The 9,916-nt window shown below is 32.3% G+C and overlaps 1 long non-coding RNA gene across 1 annotated transcript; it reads left to right on the top strand.

Annotated features, from left to right (window-relative positions):
* Positions 1 to 5,859: 5,859 nt before the first annotated feature.
* LOC112710607 (uncharacterized) lies at positions 5,860 to 7,779 on the top strand. Its single transcript, XR_003156924.3, has 2 exons — positions 5,860 to 5,974; positions 7,180 to 7,779. It is a non-coding gene; the product is annotated as an uncharacterized lncRNA (long non-coding RNA).
* The last annotated feature ends 2,137 nt before the right edge of the window (positions 7,780 to 9,916 follow it).

The raw sequence follows: 9,916 nt of genomic DNA, 5'->3' as shown, positions 1-9,916 counted from the left end.
TTCCCCGACTCATCACAACGGCAACCACAACCGCAGTTCCAAACCACTTTTGCAACAACCATAGTTACTCTAATCGCAATAAGAAATAACCGAAACTCAATCAAATAGCAAATAACATTAAAAAATCCTCAATAAACTATAACAAATTGCTAACAGCGAGAATTCCAAGACAAGAAAAACTCACTGAATCAAGAGGGAAATAAAAGTTGGAGCTGTTACAAATCCGATGGCCAACACCGGCAAGAACGGACCTGACAGAAATAATGGAAAGTGAAGGTGATGAAGAATAGCTATGGTGGTTAATCCAATCAGCACCGAGAACGGCGTCAGTAATTCCAGCAATAGTGACCATGGTTACAGCAAAATAGAGAATTTAAACTCAATGGAATCGAAAACAGAAATGAATTCAATGGAATTGGAAACAAAGACCACTTACGATAAAAGAACGAAACAGCAGCAATAGGAGAGGTAGCCCCCCCTTCTCTCCAGTTCGTGATTCCGGCGACCAGAGGCACGGCGATTGTTCCCCAGTGACAATCGACGGCGGCGGCTGAAGCTTCTTTGACAGTGACTAAAACCAACACGCAGAGACAATAAGGTTTTTGGAATCTTAAACGAAGGTAAACCAAACTCAAAAACCCTTACCGATGGTGAATCTCAGTGGCGGCAGCAGAGCTTCTCGGTGGCAGAGACGCGGCGGTGGCTGAGCACGGGTCTCCCCTTTCTCTCATATGCTCCCGAGCTTTCTCTCTCTCTCTCTCTCTCTCTCTCTCTCTCTCTCTCTCTCTCTCTCAGTCTTCACGAACCGCGACAGCGCGGGTTGGAGGTGACAGCGTGAACGGCAGCAACGGGACTGGAAGCTTCTACGACACAACGGCGGCGAGCCCAGTCACGGCGTCATCCCTTCCTTTTCTCCCCGTCGCTCCCCTTCTCCTCCTCTTGTGCGTGACGACGACACGACTGCGTTGGCAAGGACGACACTAAGCGCGGCGCGGTAGCGAGCGGGACACGATCCTGAGTAGCGCAGCGGCGGCTCCTCTCCGGCGCTCTTTTCCTCCCTGATTTTCCCCTTTCCCGTTTCCCTTTTTCTTGCCTTCGTTTCTTTCTTTCTTTCTGTCTTTCTCTTCTTTTTTTTTCTGAAGGATGGAACTAAGTTTGGGTTAGGAAGTGAGGGTGGTTAGGTTAGATGAGTGGCGGTGGCTAGGTTAGATTAGGAGGGGGTTATAGTTTAATTTGATTAAAATTAGGGTTTTATTTGGGAATTTAGAGTTAAGATAAAATTCATATAAGTAATATAATAATTTTATAAAATTAAGAGTAATAGAATAATTGAAAACCTGTTTTAATCCAACACTAATATTTATTAAAAATACTATTTAATTATCAATTTACAAATTATTCTCAAATAAATAATTCTAATTCGATAACTATAGATAATATAATTAATTTTCTTTATTTATAAAAATTAAAGTATTAATTTCTAGAATCACAATTATTTAAATCAAATCATATAAATTCTTATTATTTTACGATTCCTAAACTTTATAATTTAAATATGCAAATTACCCAATAATTATAAAATTAGATAAAATTTTTAATTTAATTATCAAAAATTGATTTAATTAGCTTTAATAAAATAATTTCTGAAATTAAAATCTTTAATAAATAAATAAATTGAAATTAGTTCACAATAAGATTTTCCGAAAATTCTGAGTCTTACACCCTACCCAACTTATAAAAATTTTTGTCCTCGAAAATTGGCGTATCACAGGAAACATTACATGGTTTAACACTTTGTGTAAAAAGCAAAGAACTTTAGCATTCATATTTATTTAGTTTCAAATACTTTGATTACCACATAGCATAAAGATATAAGGGTAGGAGTGCAATTGCAAGACAGAAATTACAAGGCAAGCTTGATGCAAATGACGACATGGTTCAAACATGTAGTGGTAAGGCAAGGTGGTGATAGGTCATAAAATATGCTGGGGTCAAAACAACGTGCTTAACATTCGCACACTGATCTCGCACTAACTCAGATATTCAACTATTCAAATTTCAACATAACTTATCTCTACCATTCTCAATCGTACTTCATCGATCAATTCATCCGAGGGTTCTCAACCTCATCAAATACTTTGCAAATCTTAGTAGTCACAAACTTAACAGCAATAAAACTCTTCCTCATGAAACAAGATTCTACAACTCTTTGCTACATCGTATGTTTACAAATTTTACCTTTTGTGTTCATCAAACGTGTTCTAAAGGACTAATGTGTCGTTTACCAAGCCTAACGGTCGCACAAGATATCAAAACTAATCTCGAATATACTCAGAAGGATAGTAGATCATAGAAAAGAAAGAACAGAGACAAGGACCGTGTTCGCAAAAATTTGAAAGAATTGTGGAAATCACAAGTAGACAAGGATGAACAAGCAATAAAGAGTGCTGAAAAGAGAATCAACTGATAACTTTAAGGATATCTCTTGAATAGAAGGAATTTGATAAGACCAATAAGATGAAAAACAATACAGTATGTTGAAACGAGTTCAAGCTGAGTCAAGTAAATATGAGGTTTATAAAAGAAGAATATCCAAAACTAAAGGCAAAGCTCTCATAACTCGAATTTGATTTAAAAATATTCTCGAATATACTGTTCTTGAAGAATGGAAATCTTAAGGGAAGATCATTTCACGTTTTACAAAAAAAGAACAAACATCTTTCAACAAAATAATAAAAGCATGAATGTGACATGATTTCAATATGAATTCGAGTCGAAACAGACTACATAAAATTTGAAAAAAGAAAGATTAATTTGGCTAAAAGAAAAATTCTATTTTTCTCGTTCTTATGTTAGGCATGCATGAAAATCACAATCTTGTTGGAAGGAAACTTGAAATAAAGTTTTGCTTATAAAAGGAAAAGAAAATGCATTACAATGAAACAGATTTAAATCACATACAAAAATTTTCAAAGTAAAGGAGTGTAAGCTAAGTTAAAAGTGATTTTATTAAAACTTCAAGAGATGGTTGTGTCGCTCCAAAACAAATTCAAGTTACAGCAAAAAGAGGCATTGCCCAAATAAAGGAATGTAGAGTAAAAAATAACCTTACATAAAAATAAATCAAACCTTACTTAAAAAGGCTAAAACAATCCAAGAATATACTAGAAATCACACTTTATAAGGATATTCAATAATATTAAAATGCATTAAGTACGTTCAAAGAGATACAAATCGCAGGAAGAGAAGAATAAGTGATAGGGATAAGATTCATATGAATTCGGAAGGAGGTGTAGGATTACAACTAAGCAACAAGGTATAAACATGAAAAACATCTCAGAAAGAGCCATTTCGCATCTTAACAGGAATATTGAATCTATGAACTCCAAAGAAAACAAGAAAAGAATAATGGTAAATTGGATCAAAACAAACTGAAACCAAATTAGAGAAGCGCAACGTTTACAAAAATATGAAGGAATGGTTCTAGTCACCAACAAATTAGGATGGTTAAAAGTCGTGAAGTATGTCAGAAGAAAGAATTGAAATACAAATAGGAAAGAATTTTGATTTCAAAGAACTTCAATAGAAACCATAGAATAGAATAGGGTAATTGTTTACAAAATTCAAGAAAGTCAATTGAAAACGTAAATATTGCATCTTGTTTAAAACAAATTCAAGTCAAGCTAGATTATGCAAGATTTACAAAATAAAAATTAGTTAGGCTAAGGATAAAACATTTTACTGAAAATCTTGGTAGAAAATCAAATTGTAGTCCTAAGAAGAAACTTGAATTTAAGAACTTCGGTAGGAACGATCAACAGGAAGAACGGTGCATTTATTTAAACTGGATTTGAGCTAAGTCGAAAATAATACTAAAAGTCATTGGTAGCTTTAACAAAGAATGGATAATCTCAAAAGGAAACAAATTCACTTTCTCAAAAGAAACATAAAATGTTTAAAAAAGATTTTGCATTAAAACAACTCAAATTAAAATAAAATATGCAAATTTTATAAAATAAACTTAATTAAGCTATGAGTAAAAATATTCTTTCAGGAATCTTAAAAAATATTCAAGTAAGAGAAGAATCAAACCAGAATTACTTTGAAGACCCAAAACAAAAATTACAAGAGGGCTTTATAAGATAGGATGTATTACGGCAAAACAGGTTCAGATTTCATCGATAAATTACATCGTTTAAGTAGAAGAATGCAGAACCTAAAGCTGTGATGTCAAGAATCTATGGAATAAGTAGGCGCATGTTAAGAGAAGAATACGCATATGGTGCAAAGCATAGAGGCAAGATATCAAATCATAACTTAAGGAGAGAATCTAAATCAGAAAATTTTGCTAGGAACAACAAGAAGAAAGATAATATATTGATCGAAACAAATTCCAATTAAATTAGAGTACAAAGTTCTTATAAAAGAACGTAAAATTGAGGACCATAACATCAAGAATCCAGGGGATAGTCAGAAATATAATTTGACAGAGAATCAAACCGTATCTCAAGAAAGGCATTGAATCAAGGATTTCCAATGCAACTGATAAAGGTAAAACTAACACCTATCACAGATAAGGATCACATGTCAACTAACTTCAAGAATTAATTTCTAACACTCCCAAAACCCGCAACTCGCATTATCTATGACTCACATATTGTCTATCATAACCCATTGGTGCTTCCATATACATAATTTACTAGTATTAAGCCGGTCAAACTTAATACCAGGAATTATGCAATGCAAGACTAATGGCATTAATCAATAAACCGTCATGTGTATAAAACTCTAATTCTCATTATCTGAACGAGACCTATTACATGACAGATGCTCAGAGTATGCAATTGAAGCATAATCAATCCATTCCTCAGGCTCTACAGGAAGAACCGCTTTGATACCATAATGTAACACCCTCACTACCAGAATGTCACGCTTCCGGTTGCGCCACTCTGATAGCAAGAAGTGTTACGACTACTTTACATACTAAATATTAAAATAGGAGCCTGTGACTCAACACCGTATCGCTGATTTCTTTGAAAACCGGAAATAAATACTTTATCTTAAAAAAAACAAGCAGACATAGATTCATATACAAGACTTCTTACATAATATCTTATAATATAATATATATAAATTATACAACTCCTATCTCTCTTGCAAAAATTGTAATAACAAAGACGAGGGAAGAAAATAAACTAATTAATACAACATATAAAACTAAACGGAGTTTAACTCTTCTTAATGCTTCTTCATCTGGTTCCTGAAAAGGTAAAGCTGTAGGGGTGAGAACCTAACCACACGGCTCACCACGGAGTTTCAAAGTTGTCATAAGAAGATATTTAATAAGAAAACTGTTTTCAAGCTCAGTGATTATATTGTAATTATATTGTATTATATTGTAATTATATTGTATTATATTGTATTATATTTATATGCAACTTTTTAATATGTACTTAGTAAATTTAGTCATCATTTAATATTTTAATTTATTTTTTTTAAATTGACAAATTATTTAAAATATCCAAAGATAATAAACTTAACCAAATATAGATTAACACATTCCTTAGTATATTATCAATATTCCATAAATTTTGATTAAATAATTTATACTTGGTAATATATAGAAATGATATCTTTTGTAATATCCAAGATAATAAATAATTTTCCATCTACACATTAGCCTAATAAAAAAAAAGAAAAGAGTGCAGTACAAATGAACTAAAAATGGCTGTTTACTGTTTATCGTTGCTAAATGCTAACAATAGTAGTACCATAAGAAAGTAGTACAGGTATAGCTGAAATTTAATAGTACACGCCTTGTACTACAAAGTACAATTTATTCCCGTACATATAGAATGATCACCATTGGATCTTATTGCATCATTCTTTCACTCACAAATGAAATAGTTGAGGCACCCTTGTAGAGGAACCTGCTTATTGTTAGGGATCTGTTGACAATAAGGTCAACGATGAGGTAAAGTTACTTTACTTAAATTGGAGTAAGGATGGGATTGAGATTAAGAGTGTTAAGAGATAAAGACAAAGCTAGGGATGAGATAGAGCATGGATGGGGCTATCAACAGAAAAGAATAATGAAGAAAGAAGCTGAGAGGAGAAAAGAAAGAAATTTGTTGCGGCTTCGTTCATGCACTGCCTCTTCCCTGGCTTTGGCTCTTTTCTTCTCTATTTCTCTCCTTGGTCCTCTGGCTCCTTGTTCTAAGAGCTTTCCTATATTTTCCCTTTTAAAATAAAATAAATTATCATAGTTTCATATGAGATTTGTCTTAATTATATTTCTTATCCAACTAGGTGAATATTTTTCACCAATATATTTTATAAAAATGTTAAAAATTTAATAAATTTATTATTTTTTATTAGTAATTAGTCAACAATATTTATAAAAAAGTAAATATTAAAAATATCAAAATTTATTATTTTTAGTTATTATTTTGTTATCAATGTTTAAAAATATGAGATAAAGCATGTTGTTAAACTACTAAACTAAATAAATTAAATGGCTAAGTAACAATAAAAAATAATAAATTTTAATAATTTTCTAATATTTCTCAATTTAAAAATATAGACTAAAAATATTTTATTAGATTGTTAGACTAAAGATGTTAGTCTTATAATTAAAAATATTAGCAAAAAATAATAAATTTTTTTTATTATTGAACTTTTTTATTTTTATTTAAATTTTTTATGTAGATTACCAAAATCACCCTTCTCGTTTCTTTCTTCATTCTCATTCTAAACCAGTCATATATTTATATAAAAGTTAACATCAAATGACAGTTACGCCACAAACAGTTTTTATAGAACTTAATTATTAGTCAAAGCTAAGCCTTTTTTTCAAAACCAAAAGTATATACTATGTGAAAAATGTTTTGTTCACTTGTACATTATCTACTACATACTAAATTACTAGCTAACTAGGATGTAACTAATTCACTCATAAATTTATTTAGTATTCCGTATATTGTCATCTTCATACATTTTGTTTGGTAAAAGGTTCACAGAAAAAATTTAAAATGTCATTATCTTTCATCAACCATTCCAACCTACCATAACATTTTTTTTCCTCCACCATTATTCGTAAAAAATCATAAATTCAAACCGAAATCCAATAACAATAACATTTACATCATTGATATAAATAAAACAAATCAACTTTTGTAGAGGCAGAGAAAAGAGAAGGGTGGCAAGGGGAGAGAGGGAGAGCGAGAGAGGCGAAGAGTGCTAGAAGCAAGTGGCAGCGATTGAGGATGTGCAAAAAGCAGAGGTCCAAAGAGATCGAGAGAGTTAGAGAGGGAAAGATTGAGAATGGAGACAGAAGGAGGAAAATCGCAGAGGTCTAGATCTGTGTGATGAGGAAGAAGGCAGAACAGAGACACATCGAATTTATACAGTTGTCTTTACCTGAAATTTCTAATTAAAATTTTTTTAGATAATTTAATATATTTAACTAAATTATTATCTAACAATTTTTAATTTTTTTTATTTTATATAAAGATATCTACGCGTAAATGTTCATCGACCTAGGTTCTTCGAGATCCAAATTTTGGTCAGCATTTGTGGTAGTGGTTGTGAATGCAGCTGTAACGTTTGTAGCAATAGTAATAACAGTTTGGGATAATGAACAAAGGTGGAGTGTGGCTTTAGTTGAAAAACTGTATCGGGTATTATTGGATTATTAAAAGTTTAATGATAACAGTTTTAGGAAAAAGAAAAAGAGTTGTCAATAAAACTTATCTGCGTCTCAAATTTTAGTATTGACAAGAATTTTGGCTAAATTTGTTCAAAAGACAGAAAAATATTTGTAGTGTTATCTTGTCTCTGCATCCAAATATAATTCTATCTCCATGTTTTTGGTTTTTTTTTTTTAATCTCAAAAAGAAATCCAAATGGAGGTTAATTAACTCATTCTATGACGTTCTTTGTTTAAACAAGTTGAATTTACAAGTTCAACACAAATAGATAACGGTGAAACAGCCTTTTACATTAGCATCTTGTGTTATACAAAGTTCCGAGAAAGAAATACCATAACAAAAGAATGTAATATAAGCAGGGAAGAGTTTCTGGTATGCTATTGTTTTTAATGGAATTTCAATTTTCCAAGTACGAACAAGTGGTAGGTTAGTTGTGCTTTGTTTTTAGCGCCCTACAAATTCATATGAAGAAAGTGAATTTTTTTAATTATTCGGTAAAATGTAATGTTTTCGTTCAATATTTTTTTTACATATTTTTTTGTCTCAATTAAAAAATGTAAAATAAAAGATCACATCTTAATGATCTTATTAAATAATGGGGCCTGCTACACATACAAGTAAAAAAGTCGTACAAGTTTTACAAGATATCAGCCCAAACTTTATTAACACGCGCATTAACTCATTTTGAATGGAGCGTAACTACGCGCGCCCCACTCAAACGGTTTCTCTTCGTCTTCTTCTTCTTCTCTTCTTCTTTTTCTTCGTCTTCGTCTTCGTCTTCTTCCTCTTCCTCTTCCTCTTCCTCTTCCTCTTCGTTTTTTTTCGATTTTCATAGTTTCTGAAATTCTTCTTCTTCTTCTTGCTGCATGTTCTTCTTCCTCTTACTCTTCTTCTTCTCCTTTTCTTTCGTTTTTGCACGTTCTTCTTTCTCGTTTTCCTCTTCTTCTTCTTCTTCTTCATTTACGTCTTTTCTCTCTGTTTTCTCTTTTTTTTCGATTTTTCATGATAAAATCGTTTTTGAAGAAGAAGAAGCAGCAGATGAGGAGGAGAAAGAGAAAGAGTTCTGAATTATGCATAAGATGTACTTCAACGAATTTTGGGTGTATTTTTTTAAATCCTGTGGGTGTATTTTCTGTAACCCTTTGGGTGTATTCCTATAATCGTTTGGGTGAATTCTTGTAACCGTTTGGGTGTATTTTCTGTAATCCTTTGGGTGCATTTCTGTAATCATTTGGGTGTATTTGAGTGATATCTGACTGATATCTATGGGTGTATCTGACTCATATCTATGGGTGTATCTTACTGATATCTATGGGTGTATTTTTCATTTCAGAAAAAATGGCAAGCATTACAGAAATACACCCAAGAGATTACAGAAATACACCCAAACGATTACATAAAATACACCCAAGAGATTACAAAAATACACCCAAACGGTTACAGGAATTCACCCAAACGATTATAGAAATACACCCAAAAGATTACAGAAAATACATCCAAAGGATTTAAGAAATACACCCAAAATTATGCATAATTCAGAACTCTTTCTCTTTCTCCTCCTCATCTTCTGCTACTTCTTTTTCTTCAAAAACGATTTCAGAGCTTGATGTCAAAAAACAATAGAAATCGAGAATAACGAAAAAAGAAAACAGAGAGAAAAGCACGTAAATGAAGAAGGAGAAAGAGAAGGCAAGAAACAAAAGAAAAGAAGAAGAAGAAGAGGAAGAGGAAGAAGAACGTGCAGCAAAAAGAAGAAGAAGGTGCAATGAAAACGTGCCGTAACAGTATGTGGAGGAACTAACGTCAACGACGAAGAACAAACCAGTGAGAAAGGAGGAGAAAAGAACGATCGAAAAAGAAGGAGAAGAAGAAGGGATGTAGCACGTGTAAGGAACGTAGCACTTGCAGCGAATTTTGGAGATTAGAGTTTAATTGGCTTGTAATACTTACAAGCCCTAATCGCTTGTATGCAGAATTTTCCCTTTAAATAATTTAAAAAAAATTGGAAAGATCGATTTCTTCCATCTCTAATGGGACATCCAATGGGGTTTAAAAGGTCAAAAATAGACAATTAATAGCATTTAAATATAAGTTGCTGATTGATCATACACTGGGTTGGCGGTGGTAGAAACAGTGAATGGGCCATATAGGAACGGGTCATGTTAATGTTTTAGGAAGAATTTCAAGTGTATAAGTATATTAGTGTT

Source organism: Arachis hypogaea, chromosome 9 (genome assembly GCF_003086295.3).
Source record: "Arachis hypogaea cultivar Tifrunner chromosome 9, arahy.Tifrunner.gnm2.J5K5, whole genome shotgun sequence".
In the NCBI taxonomy this organism is placed as follows: Eukaryota; Viridiplantae; Streptophyta; class Magnoliopsida; order Fabales; family Fabaceae; genus Arachis; species Arachis hypogaea.
This window is presented reverse-complemented; position numbering and strand designations above follow the sequence as displayed.